Source organism: Hyperoodon ampullatus (assembly GCF_949752795.1).
Source record: "Hyperoodon ampullatus genome assembly, chromosome: X".
NCBI lineage: Eukaryota > Metazoa > Chordata > Mammalia > Artiodactyla > Ziphiidae > Hyperoodon > Hyperoodon ampullatus.
Genome location: NC_136913.1, coordinates 28248521 through 28262679, shown reverse-complemented (window position 1 = coordinate 28262679; position 14159 = coordinate 28248521). Strand labels below are relative to the sequence as shown.

General features: G+C 40.3%; 1 pseudogene across 1 annotated transcript; it reads left to right on the top strand.

Annotated features, from left to right (window-relative positions):
- Positions 1 to 10187: 10187 nt before the first annotated feature.
- Positions 10188 to 11370, top strand: LOC307069345 (5-azacytidine-induced protein 2-like; annotated as a pseudogene). Its single transcript has one exon. The product of its transcript is annotated as a 5-azacytidine-induced protein 2-like (transcript).
- Positions 11371 to 14159: the final 2789 nt, after the last annotated feature.

Here is a 14159-nt window from a genome sequence, read left to right as displayed (position 1 = left end):
ATTCTGTCTGTTGTGATCTTAGTCATTATTTTATAATACTTTTAGTGTACTTACTAAAATCTTGTGTGCCTTCCTCTTTGTTCTACTGACCTAGAATTTCCATTCGTAGGTATTATTGAACAGAAACATGTACATATGTGCATGTATGAGAATGCTCATAACAGGGCTTCCCTGGTGGCACAGTGGTTGAGAGTCCGCCTGCCGATGCTGGGGACATGGGTTCGTGCCCCGGTCTGGGAAGATCCCACATGCCGCGGAGCGGCTGAGCTCGTGAGCCATGACTGCTGAGCCTGCACGTCCGGAGCCTGTGCTCCACAGCGGGAGAGGCCACAGCAGTGAGAGGCCTGCGTACCGCAAAAAAAAAAAAAAAAAAAAAAAAAGAGAATGCTCATAACAACATCATTCTTATTACTCCCCAACTCGAAATTACCAAAATGTCATCAGCATGGTAGATTACAATGGAATAATGCACAGCAATGCAAATGAATACCTATACACAGTACCATGGATATTTACTAATACTGAGAAAGACACCAATGCAAAAGATTAAGTACTGTAAGTGTGCATATACATATAAAGTTTAAAAGGTAAAACCAAGCTACTGTGTTAGAAAACAGGATACTCGTTACTCTGGGTAAAAAGCTTAGGTTAAGGACTGTGCTGCTAATGGTTTATTTCTTGATCTGGGTGGTGGTTACATGGCTGTGTTTTCTTTGTGACTACTCATCAACTTGTATAATTATGATTTATATTTTTTTCTGCATATGTGTCATCACTCCATAAAACTTATTTAAAAATTAAATACATTTGTATACAAGTACAAATGCATAATAGCAAGTAACTGGAACGATAGACATCTTGGGAGCCTTTAGGTTGGATTGAAAAGGAATAAAAGTGTTATTCACAAATGCTATCATTGTGTACATATGGAAAATCCAAAATTACTAACAAACAAATTAGTAGAATTTAACAAGATTGTTGGATATGAAATAAACATTAAAAATCAACTGTAAATGGCCATCATCAAAAAGTATACAAATAATAAATGCTGGAGACAGTGTGGAAAAAAGGGAACTCTCCTATACTGTTGTTGGGAATGTAAATTGGTACAATCACTATGGAAAATACTATGGAGGTTCCCTAAAAAACTAAAACTAGAGTTACCATATGATCCAGCAATCCTATTCCTGGGCATATAACTGGAAAAGACAAAAACTCTAATTCGAAAAGATACATACACCCCAGTGTTCATAGCAGCACTATTTACAATAGCCAAGCCATGGAAACAACTTAAATGTCCACTGATAGATGAACAGTTAAAGAATGTTGTATACATATATACAATAGAATATTACTCAGCCATAAAAATGATTGAAATAATGCCATTTGCAGCAACATGGATGGACCTAGAGATTATCATACTAAGTGAAGTCAGAGAAAGACAAATATCATATGATATCACTTAAATGTGGAATCTAAAAAATGATACAAAAGAACTTACTTACAAAACAGAAACAGATTCACAGACATAAAACAAACTTATGGTTACCAAAGGGGAAGGGGAGAGGGATAAATTAGGACTTTGGGATTAACAGATACACATTACTGTATATAAAATAGATAATCAACAGGGACCTACTGTATAGAACAGGGAACTATATTCAATATCTTGTAATAACCTATAATGGAAAATAATCTGAAAAAGAATATATATGTATATATATATGTGTGTGTGTGTGTGTGTATAAATGACTGAATCACTTCGCTGTACACCAGAAACTAACACAACATTGTAAATCAACTACATACTTCAATTAAAAAAATCAACTGTATTGATTATATAACCAGATGATTCTTTGTAGTAGCAACTAAAAGAAATATAATTTATAATTAAATATTATGTAGCACCTAGGAATAAATCTAAAACTCCATTCCCTAGTTTTAAGGGGAAAAATTAAAGATGATCCAAATTAATGAAATGATACACATATCATTCATGGATTGGGTGGCTCGATATTGTGTGTATATACATGTGTATGTAAATATATATAGAGAGAGAAAGGTTTTTTAAAAATATAAATATATAAAAATTACCCCAAATTGACCAATAGTCAATAAAATGCCAGTCAAATATTCAACAAATTTTCTTGTGCAATGCTACAAGTTGATTCTCAAATTTATATGGGAACACAAAGGGCTGAAAATAGAGAAAATTATCTTTAAGTTTATTAACAAGATGGGAGGGCTTGCACTACTGGATATCAAAACTTATTCTAGAGCTACAGTAATTATTGTATTGGTACTCAGATAAATAAGTAGAAAAATGACACAGATTAGAAAACTCGGATATAGATCCAACATTAATGGACACTTGATTCATGACAAACAGGGCATGGCAGTGGAGAAGTAAGCCTTCTCAATAAGTAAATGGGACAACTGGGTCATCACGTGGGAAAAAAAGGAAACGACAGTCTCTTACTTCAAACCATACATAAAAATAATTTCCAGATATATCATAGGTCACACGTAAAAAGCAAAATAATAAAACTTTAGAAGTTAACACAGAAAAATATCTTCATGACCTTAGAGTAGAGAAAGACTTATACGATAAAACAGAACACTGAAAGCACTAACCATAAAGGAAGATGGATGAATTAAAATTAAGAATTTTATCAAAAGTTACTGCAAACATGGAAGAAGAAGAACACAGCATGGGAGAGGAGATTTTCAACACATACAACCAATGAAGGATTAATATTGAGAATATATAAAGAACTCCTACAAATAAATAAGAAAAATGCAAATAACCCAATCGTAAAATAGTCAAAAGTCGTGAATAGGCACTGCACAAAGAAATCAAATGATATAAGAGTATGAAAAATTGCTTAATTCCTCTTACAATCAGGGAAATACAAATTGAGATTACAATAAGACACCAGAATACAGCCATGAGATTGGGAGAAAAAGAAAAAGCAATGTAAGTCCTTACAATACCAAGTGTTAGTGAGGATGTGGAGCTGATGGTGAGAGTATATGACATCATTATTCTTCTAAGTAAAGCCAAGTGTGGCCTGTTGTGGTGGTGTAATTGTGATTGCTTAGCCAAATCCCCAAACCACCAAGAGCAGGCATGATAAAAATTGATAGTCAAGTTTTGAGCACAGGGTGGGTAGTTTGATAGAAGAAACCAGGGTTCCTGATGAATACTGAGTGGCCATACCAGCCCTGGACTGGTTGATGAGAAGTCATTATACCATACTTTGGGACTTTACCTGAGAGTGATACAACCTTCTTTTCAAATTTAAGCTACTGTTAGTTTGGGTTTTCAGTCTCTTGAAGCTTTAACTAATTCTAATAAAATGCCTTTTCTTGGGTAATATTTGAGTGTTTACTATGTTCCATGAACCATATTAAAAGGTTCACATAAGTTATCTCATTCAATTAACAACTGTACTAGGGTTCTCCAGAGAAACAGAACCAACAGGAGATAGACAGATACAGATATAGATACACAGATTAAAAGATATCCATTATAACAATGGCTCATGTGATTTTTGGAAGCTGAGAATTTCCAGACTCAGGAGAGCCCAAGATACGGTTCCAGTCCACGTCCAGTAGCATGAGAAGCAAGAGAGCCAAGGGTGTAAGTTCTAGTCCAGGTCTGAGTTCGAAGGCTGGAGAAGACTGATGTCCCAGTTCAGAGACCACAAGCCAGAAAGAGCAAATTCTCCCTTACTCAGCCTTCTTGTTCTATTCAGGCCTTCCATGGATTGGATAGGGCCCAGCTATACTGGAGAAGGCAATCTGCTTTACTCAGTCTACTGATTCAAATGTTAATCTCATCCAGAAACACCCCCACAGAGACACTCAGAACAATGTTTATAACTGGGTACCCTGTGGCCCAGTCAGTTTGACACAAAATTAACCATCACAACAACAGTAATGAAATAAGTACTGAGACACAAACAGGTTACCAAATGTGTGATGAAGTCACACAGGAAGTTTAACACCAGAACACATAATTTGCGTTATACTTTATACTACTGCCTGTCCACCTATATATGAGCCTTACTTATCTTTGTGTTGCTCATAACATCTAAGAATACTCTCTGCACATAGCTCTTGACTCGTATGCCATTATATACCCTAAAATACTGACTTGGATTAATCAGACCAAATAAAGCATTCAGAGGCTTCTGATCTAAGGACACAATTTTTTTTTTGCATTCATTCAAGATGAGTCCTAAATAAGCTTTCAATTCTCTTGGTTTTAGCAAAGTGAATTTTCAGTACAGAATGAGATGTAAGTTTGTGGAAACTACTGAAAACATATCTTGACAGTAAGTTTTTGCATTTCAGTAGTTGATCTTTATGATGGAAACAAATAAACAAATATACAATGAAGCATATACAGAAAACCACTGCAAAGGAACTCAATCATTCCCATATGTAGTATTTTCTAAAGTTTTTTTTTCCCTTTCTCAATGAATGTGAATTTAGGGCAAAAACCAAAAGTACATCTGTTAACGGAATTAAAATTGCTAAATGTCAACTTCTTTTACAAAAGAGGTCCTTGAAAACCTTCCTGTTTCTAATCATTTGTTTCCTCATTATCATAGGTGGGAGAAAATGATGGCATAATTCCTAATAACCAGAGGTGGATGTGTATCATATTAGTAAGGTGGTACAAAAATAAATTTGAAGTACAGGTTTTCCCTTAGTTAAATACAAAAATATTCCTTCACCGTTTTGACAAATAGTTACTGAGTACTTACATGTGTCAGGTACCACTCTAGGATCTGAAATTTATGACCACAAGTACACGTTTGTTGGAAGAGACAGACAATAAACAGATAAATGAAAAGTACATTACAGAATGTCAGGCAGAGATAAGCATTATGGAGAAACATGAAGCAGAGTAAAAGAGAGTGAAGAGTGGGTGAAGATGTGGCATTTGGGCAGAGAACTGAATGAAGTGAGGGGACAGTCAGGCCTATATATAGAGGAAGTATGTTCTAGATAGATGGGAACAGGCCCTGGGGCAGGCTGCCAGGATGGCTGGCAAGCCTTGAGTGAGGAGATCCCTAGGCAATGAGGTGAGTGAGGTAGCCAGGATTCAGCGCTCTAGAATGAGAACTATGCATGGAATACAGTGCACATGTATATGCATCAAATTAGAGAAAAAAAGCAGACTAGAACATTCAGTGCTAAACTTTTTTGGTGCTAAACTTTTGGTGATAATACTAATCTAAGATGGTGAACGGGATAATTGTTGCACTAGCTATCTCATTTCTGCTGAGTTTTCCAAATATGGCTTTGGGATTTATGGTAGGTAGCTTACATGGCTCCCAATGGCTCCCTGCCTCCTGGTATTCACACTTTTGTGTAATCTTCTCCTCTTGAGTGCAGGCTGAACTTAGGGACATGATTCTAACACGTAGAATATGGCAAAAGTGATGAAATGTTTCCGCAATTAGGTTCCGAGACTGTGACTTGTGCCTTGCCAGCACGCCTCCTCTTGCTGGCACTCTCTTGTCCTTTCACTTGCTTGCTCTGATGAAACCAGCTGCCATATTGTGAAATGCGCTTATAGAGAGGCCCATGTGGCAAGGAACCAAGGGAGACCTCTAGCCTACAGCTTATGAGAAACTGAGACCTAAGTTCAAGAGTCCCTCAGGAACTGAATCCTGCTACCAACCACGTGAGTGAAATAGGAAGCAGCTCCTTTCCAATCGGTGCCTTGAGGTGACTTTAGCCTCGTAGGAAACCCAGAGCTAGAGGACTCAGGTAAAACGTGCCTGGATTCCTGTCCCATAAAAACTATGATAATAAATGTTTTTTAACCACTAATTTTTGAGACACTTTATTATGCAGTAATATATAATATAGGGCTGCAGTTCAGTTTCTATATTGAGCACTCAGGGGGAGGAAGTTTTTCCTGCAGGTTTAGCATTCTTGTGTGTGTTATAGAGATGGGAGAGGGTATTAAAGATCCTTGAGTGAGAAAAGTATTTGCTGCTTAGAGTTCAAGCTTATTCAGTTTTCCCAACAGGGAGAGATATGAAAGTAATGATACTTGCTTTGTCCTCTGTCCCCACCCGCTTACACATGTTTCTATTAAAACATTTCATGCCCAATGCCCTGGGACTTACAAATTGTAAGAGGGGGCTTAAGAACATCCCTCTAAATATATGTACATTTATTATAAATTACAAATATATTATAAATTTATATTATAAATTATAAATTGCATATATAGCTATGCTAATATGTTATATATAATGCAGTCACAAATTTAGATCTTACAAGAGGATGAGGTGGAAAATAAATATTACCTTGAAGAATGCTGGCTTAGCTGACCCCTATTCAATCCTTCAGTTCTCAGCTCAATAATTACTTCTCTGGAAGTCCTCCTTCTCCCAACCAGGTCGGATCCTCTTTCATAGACCTCTGATTGGTGCATGGGTGGTTCAGTGGTAGAATTCTCGCCTGCCATAGACCTCTGATTCCTTTTTGCCCTGAGCACTTATCTCAGCTTGCGATCATGATTATACATTAATTGCCATAGTTATTTCACTAATCTCTGTCTCCCCCACAAGAATAAAAATCCCATGGTTGCACGGAGCACCTGCACTTTTTCTCTCAAGTATATTCTTTTTTAAAAAAAATTAATTTATTTTATTTATTTATATTAGGCTGCGTTGGGTCTTCATTGCTGCGTGCAGGCTTTCTCTAGTTGTGGCGAGTGGGGGCTACTCTTTGTTGCGGTGCGCGGGCTTCTCACTGCGGTGGCTTCTCTTGCTGCGGAGCACGGGCTCTAGGTGCACAGGCTTCAGTAGTTGTGGCACGTGGGCTCTAGAGCGCAGGCTCAGTAGTTGTGGCTCAAGGGCTTAGTTGCTCCGCAGCATGTGGGATCCTCCCAGACCAGGGCTCGAACCCGTGTCCCCTGCATTGGCAGGCGGATTCTTAACCACTGCACCACCAGGGAAGCCCTCTCAAGTATATTCTCAGAAAGGGACATAGTGCCTGGCATAGAACTAGAACTCAGTTTGTGAAATGAATGGAGAAACAAGTCTCATGACTCCTTTTTCCTTTCCCAGATCTGAGTCTCCAGCTGTCAAGCTGGGAGACCAAATCTTCCCATTAGGATTCTGATGACCCATTCAGCACATTTGGGCTCTTCTTCTGATCTCTTCTATCATTTCATGTTGACGGTTCAGACTATGAGCTTCCTCATGTTACCTCTACTGGAATCCTGGGTGTTGATGCTTTGCCTGAACTGGACTGTGAACCCCAATGTAAATGGGTCAGAATGGAGGTCATTCCCACTTCCTAAGCCAACTTCTCTTAGCCCCAATCTTTTTAGGTCTACCTTTTCATCCATTCTGACTCCATTTAGAAGTTTCAGCATGCTATGTAGAAAGTCACAGTGTTACACTACTTCACAGGGATCCCAGGAGAATTAAATGATAAAATGTACATGAAAACACCTTAGAAACTGTAAAACATTATTCAAATATTGTAGTGTACAGAGGTTTTCTTCCTTCAGAAGAAAATACAATAAAATGATTAGGAAATAAATTGTTGGAAGTTTAGCAATTCACTGCCATTAAAAATAACTGATCAAGAAATAAGGCAGGGACTTCCCTGGTGGCGCAGTGGTTAAGACTCCGCCTGCCAATGCAGGGGACACAGGTTTGAGCCCTGGCCCGGGAAGATCCCACATGCCATGGAGCAACTAAGCCCGTGAGCCACAACTAATGAGCCTGCGCTCTAAAGCCCGCGAGCCACAACTACTGAGCCCGCATGCTGCAACTACTGAAGCCCGTGTGCCTAGAGCCCGTGTTCCGCAACAAGAGAAGCCACCACAGTGAGAAGCCTGCGCACAGCAATGAAGAGCAGCCCCTGCTCGCCGAAACCAGAAAAAGCCTGCAAGCAGCAATGAAGACCCCCCAAAAAAAAAAAAGAAAAAAGAACATTCCATCGTATGGATGTGCCACATTAAAAAAAAAAAAAGAAAGAAGGCAAATAGGCAGGCTTACTTGTACAAGCTATTCAGGGAAGAAGTGATTTTCCTTCTGAGCCAGATGAAAGTAAACCAAGGTTTATTGATTCAGCTGTTGCTACTAGACATCATCTGTTTGGCACGGATTAAGCGTTGGTTGCTAACTACAGCACATGTAGCTCCAACTTCTTCAATGACAGATACTAAGGTGAAGCCCAGATCTTCTGTTTCAAAACTGATTAGAAATTAACTCTAGAAACAAGTTTTGAATATAGTATACTAAGATGGAAGACTGCAATGCATAAGGTCTGAAGCAATAATTTTGAGAGTTTAGTGTGAATAGGTTTCACTCAGAGATCTTGTTAAAACTCAGACTGTCGGGCCCTACCCCCAGAGGGTCTGGTTCACTGGGCCTGTGAATCCTCATTTATAACAAGCTGTTATGTGATGTCAATGTCTGTCATCTGTGACCCACACAGTGAGTAGCATAGATCTAATGAATAACTGTTTTATGGCCCAGTATGACAGATTCAGAATGGGCATCTTTTTTTTTTTTTTTTGCGGTATGCGGGCCTCTCACTGCTGTGGCCTCTCCCGTTGCAGAGCACAGGCTCCGGACACGCAGGCTCAGCGGCCATGGCTAACGGGCCCAGCCTCTCTGCGGCATGTGGGATCCTCCCAGACCGGGGCACGAACCCGTGTCCCCTGCATCGGCAGGCGGACTCTCAACCACTGCGCCACCAGGGAAGCCCCAGAATGGGCATCTTTATAACCCAATTTCAGTTCTGTGAATATATTCTTTCAAAAGATATATGTCCAAAAACATATATGAAATACTTCTACTTTATGGTAATTTTCTATGTGGAACTAGCAGCACATGATCTACCTAAGGGAAAAATGAAATAAGTAACAATAGGCAATCTTTGGTTTTCTCCAGAAATTAGATATAATCTGGAGATAAAAATCATATCCTGGGGCTTCCCTGGTGGCGCAGTGGTTGAGAGTCCGCCTGCCGATGCAGGGGACACGGGTTCGTGCCCCGGTCCGGGAAGATCCCACATGCCGCGGAGCGGCTGGGCCCGTCAGCCATGGCCGCTGAGCCTGCGCGTCCGGAGCCTGTGCTCCGCCATGGGAGAGGCCACAACAGTGAGAGGCCCCGCGTACCGCAAAAAAAAAAAAAAAAAAAAAAAAAAAAAAATCATATCCTACTTCTTTGCCAGACAAAATCTTGAATGTGAGTGAAATGTAGGATTAAGTGAAGAATGTCACACCACTTCAAATTCTCAGGGTTGGAGTTTAGAATTAGATAACATGTAATCCAATTCCCTTCATTTCTAGACAGTGACAGGGGAACTGTGCCCACTGAAGGTGAATGACACTAGGTCATATAGATAATGAAAGGCAGGGCCAAGATTGTAACCCAAGTCTTCTGGTTGGGAGCACAGTATGCTTTTCCATCCAATAATTTCCTTTCCTGCTGGAAAAGAGCAGGTTACGCATCTGGTTGGAACCTTTTCTTGGCCTCATCAATGGCAAAGATTATAGTAATTTATGAAAATCTTCTCTACCACTTTAGAAAACATTTTGGCAGTTCATCAAATGATCAAACACAGAGTTACCATGTGACCCAACAATTCTACTCCTATGTTTATATATATCCAAGGGAAACGAAAACCTATGTCCACACAAAAAGTTGTACATGAATGTTCATAGCAACATTATTCATAATAGCCAAAGGTGGAAACCCAAATGCCCATCAACAGTTGAATGGATAAACAATATGAAGTATATCCATACAATGAAATATTGTTCAGCAAAAGAAAGAAATGAACTGGTTCCCCCTGCATGGCGCGCGGCCCAGGTGGGGCGCTGACAAAGCTGGGTAACCGGCCTTCTCCGGCGGCGGCTCGGCCCTCGGCCTTGCCTCGGCCCTCCTTCCAGGGCCTCCAGGGCCGCAGCCGACTGGCTGGCCTTGGCGGCCTTGGCGCCGCCGAGGCGGGAGAAATGGCAGTCCCTCCGAGGCATTCCCGGAGCGGCTGCCTTCGCCGGGGAAGCGGCGCTGTCTTCGAGGAAACCGGAAGCCCCCGGTGACCCGGTTTGTTTTTGGTCTGTTTTCAAACGCTGGGGAATTGAAACTCTGGCGGCTCTGGGGGCGGCCCTAGGAGCTTGTGTGCGGGCTATCATGGATGCACTGGTAGATGATGATATCTACATTCTGAATCATGAAAAAGCCCATAGGAGAGATACAGTGACTCCAGTCTCAATGTATTCAGGAGATGAATCTGTTGCTTCACATTTTGCCCTTGTCACTGCATATGAAGACATCAAAAAACGACTTAAGGATTCAGAGAAAGAGAACTCTTTCTTTAAAAAAAAGAATAAGATTTTAGGAAGAAAAGCTTATAGGAGCTCGAAGGGATGAAGAAACAAATTCTGTGGGAGGAGAACAAATAAATAAGGTCTACCATGCATATCGAGGGGTTTGCATTGATAGAGTTAATCTGAACAGCAAATTGGATAAAATGAATAAAGGCAATTCTGAATCTTTGAAAGTACTGAATGAACAGCTACAATCTAAAGAAGTAGAACTCCTCCAGCGGAGGACAGAGATGGAAACTCAGCAGGTGATAAGAAATTTAAATCCATTTTCATCCAACCGGGAGGTGGAAAAGTTGAGCTGTGACCTGAAGATCCATGGTTTGGAACAAGAACCGGAACTGATGAGGAAAGAATGTAGAGATCTGAAAATAGAGCTACAAAAATCCAAACAAACGGGTCCATCTCAGGAAGACAGTCTGAAGAGCAGAGATTTCCAAAGACTAAGCATTTCAAATGATAATATGCAAAGTGCATACTGGGAACTGAAGAGAGAAATGTCTAATTTACATCTGGTGACTCAAGTACAAGCTGAACTTAAGAAAGCTGAAAACCCCAGCTGCAATCAAGAAAGCTTGCACCCCAGCAGGATGCATGGAAGACCTTGGGAAAGAAAGACAGCACAAAACTGCACTTGACAAATTTTACTGCAACGTACAAAAGACACGCCCCTCTCTCGCCAAACGGCAACTCTTTGTCATGCCATGTCTTCCCCTTTACCAGGAGATGTAAAGGTTTTATCAGAGAAAGCAGTTCTCCAGTCATGGACAGATCATGAGCGATCCATTCCTCACGATGGCACAAACTTTCAGGAACACAACTCTTATGGCAGAAATTCTCTGGAAGATAATTCTTGGGTATTCCCAAGCTCTCCTAAATCAAGTGAGACAACATTTGGGGAAACTAAAAATAAACGTTTCCCTTTATCCAACCTGCCACCACTGCATTACTTGGATCAACATAATCAGAACCGCCATTATAAAAATTAATTCTGAAGAGATTCATGATGTTCTCACGAGGTTTCTGTGTCTCCCTCAGTGGTTTTCTTGGGAAATCATTAACAAACTGAAAGCAGATTTTGATTAAACTTTTGCAGAGTTCTTCAGTATTTACATTTGCACATAATGTCCCATATTACATAGTTGCTTTTTCAGTATGAAACAACACCCTCCAGCTCAGAATAGGTATGTGTTACTAATTAATAAATTAACAAACCTAAGGTGTTTCAGAAAAAAAAAGGAAATGAAATAGTGATACATGCTACAACATGAACAAGCTTTGAAAACATTATGTCAATGAAAGAAGTAAGTTGCAAAAGTTAACAGATACTATATGATTTCATTCATATGAAAGCCCAGAATAGGGAAATCTACAGAGACAGAAAGTAGATTAGTGGTTTTTTAGGGCTGGGTTGGTGAAGGACGGAGGAATAGGGGAATTATAGCTAAAAAATATGGGGTTTCTGGAGAAGGTTCAAGATGGTGGCATAGGAAGATCTTAAACACACCTCCTCCCATGGACACAACAAATCTACAACTACTTATAGAATAATTCCCTTGGAAAAAGACCTAAAATTTGGATGAACAAATCCTCCACAAAAAAGGGTAAAAGGACAGCATTGAGATGGGTAGGAGAGGGAGAAATATGGGCTCCCAGGGAATAACCCACATCCCAGCCGTGGTGATCCACAATCAAAAGGGATCACAAGGTACAGATATTTTCCCTGAGGAGCAAGGGATTCCAACTGCACATCAAGCACTCCAACCCCTAGATCCTGCACAGGAGAGACAAGTCACCTAAACACCAGGCTTTAAAAACCAACAGGCAAAATGCTCAGGAAAATTATAGAACTGCATGGAACAGAAGACCAGCTTTTTTTTTTTTTTTTTTTTTGTGGTATGCGGGCCTCTCACTGTTGTGGCCTCTCCCATTGCGGAGCACAGGCTCTGGACGCGCAGGCTCAGCGGCCATGGCTCACAGGCCCAGCTGCTCTGCGGCATGTGGGATCTTCCCAGACTGGGGCACGAACCCGTGTCCCCTGCATCAGCAGGCGGACTCTCAACCACTGTGCCACCAGGGAAGCCCCAGAAGACCAACTCTTAAAGGGCTTGCATGCAGACTCACTTGGCCTGAAAACCATTACAAAAACACCAGATTGAAAAGCTCATGGACCATAGGTGATGGGGACCCACTTGCTAATATTGAAGCAACTGCTAGAGAGGCAAGAACCAGTTGAGATGCTCCCTGGGGACTGAGTCATTGGTGGGAGTCATTTATGCAACCTCAGCGTACCTTGCTAATACTGGCACTGGTGGGCACCATTTTGGAATTCCCTATCTAACCTGTTCGTGACAGTGGGCACACCCTGCTGAAAGCCCTGCCCACCCCTACACCCCAGCCGGGCCTCAGAGCTGACCAAGCTATAACCCTGCCCACCAGTGCCCCAGGGCAGCCACCACCAGGCCCTGCAGCCGGTCTGGGTGACAGCCCTGCCCTTTAGCACCCTGCAGCAGTTGTAGCCCTGCCACAAAAGGTCAGATACAGCCTACAGAGGAGACACGGCTTGAAAACCCGGCTCTGGTGGCCAGGTGGGATTGCACTTCTGAGCCCCACAGGATATCTCCTAAATAAGGACACTCCTTCAAGACTGGTAGACATAGCTGATCTACCTAATACAGAAATACAACACATCAAGATCTGTGGAATGCAGCAAAAACAAACCTAAGAGGGAAGTTCATAGCAATACAGGCCTTCCTCTAGAAACAAGAAAAATCCCCCCCAAACAACTAACTTTACATCTAAAGGAACTAGAAAAAGAAGAACAAACAAAGCCCAAAATTAGTAGAAGGAAGGAAATAATAAAAATTAGGGCGGAAATAAATGAAGTAGAGACTAAAAAAACAATAGAAAAGATAAACAAAATCAACAAACTTTCAGCTAGACTAACCAAGGAAAAAAGAGGAATCAAATAAATAAAATCAGAGATGAATGAAGAAAAGTTACAGTTGATACCATAGAAATAGAAAGGCTCATAAGAGACTACTATGAACAATTACATACCAACAAATTGGACAACCTAGAAGAAAAGGATAAATTCCTAAAAACATACAATCTTCCAAGATGAATAATGAAGAAATAAAAAATCCAAATAGATTAATTACTAGTAAGGAAATTTAAACAGTAATCAAAAATCTACCAACAAAAGCCCAGGGGCAGATGGTTTCACTGGTAAGTTCTACAAAACATTCAAAGATATAATACCTATACTTCTCAAACTCTTTCAAAAAACTGAAGAAGAGGAAAAACCTTTTAAACACATTTATGAAGCCAGCATTACCCTGATACCAAAACCAGATGAGGACAGCACAAAAAAGAAAATTATAGGCCAATATTCTTGATGAACACAGATGCAAAAATCCTCAACAAATATTAGAAAATCAAATCCAACAATATGTTAAAAGGATCATACACCACCATCAAGTGGGATTTATTCCAGGAATGCAAGAATGGTTCAACATCCACCAATAAATCACAAGATACATCACATTAACAAAAGGAAGGATAGAAATCATATGATCATCTCAATACATGCAGAAAAAGCATCTGACAAAACTGAACATCCATTTATGATAAAAAAACTCTCAAGAAAGTAGGTATAGAGGGAACATACCTGAACGTAGTAAAGGCCATATATAACAAAACATCATACTCAACAGTAAACAGCTCAAAGATTTTCCTGTAAGATCAGGAACAAAACACTATTGCCACTTTTATTCAA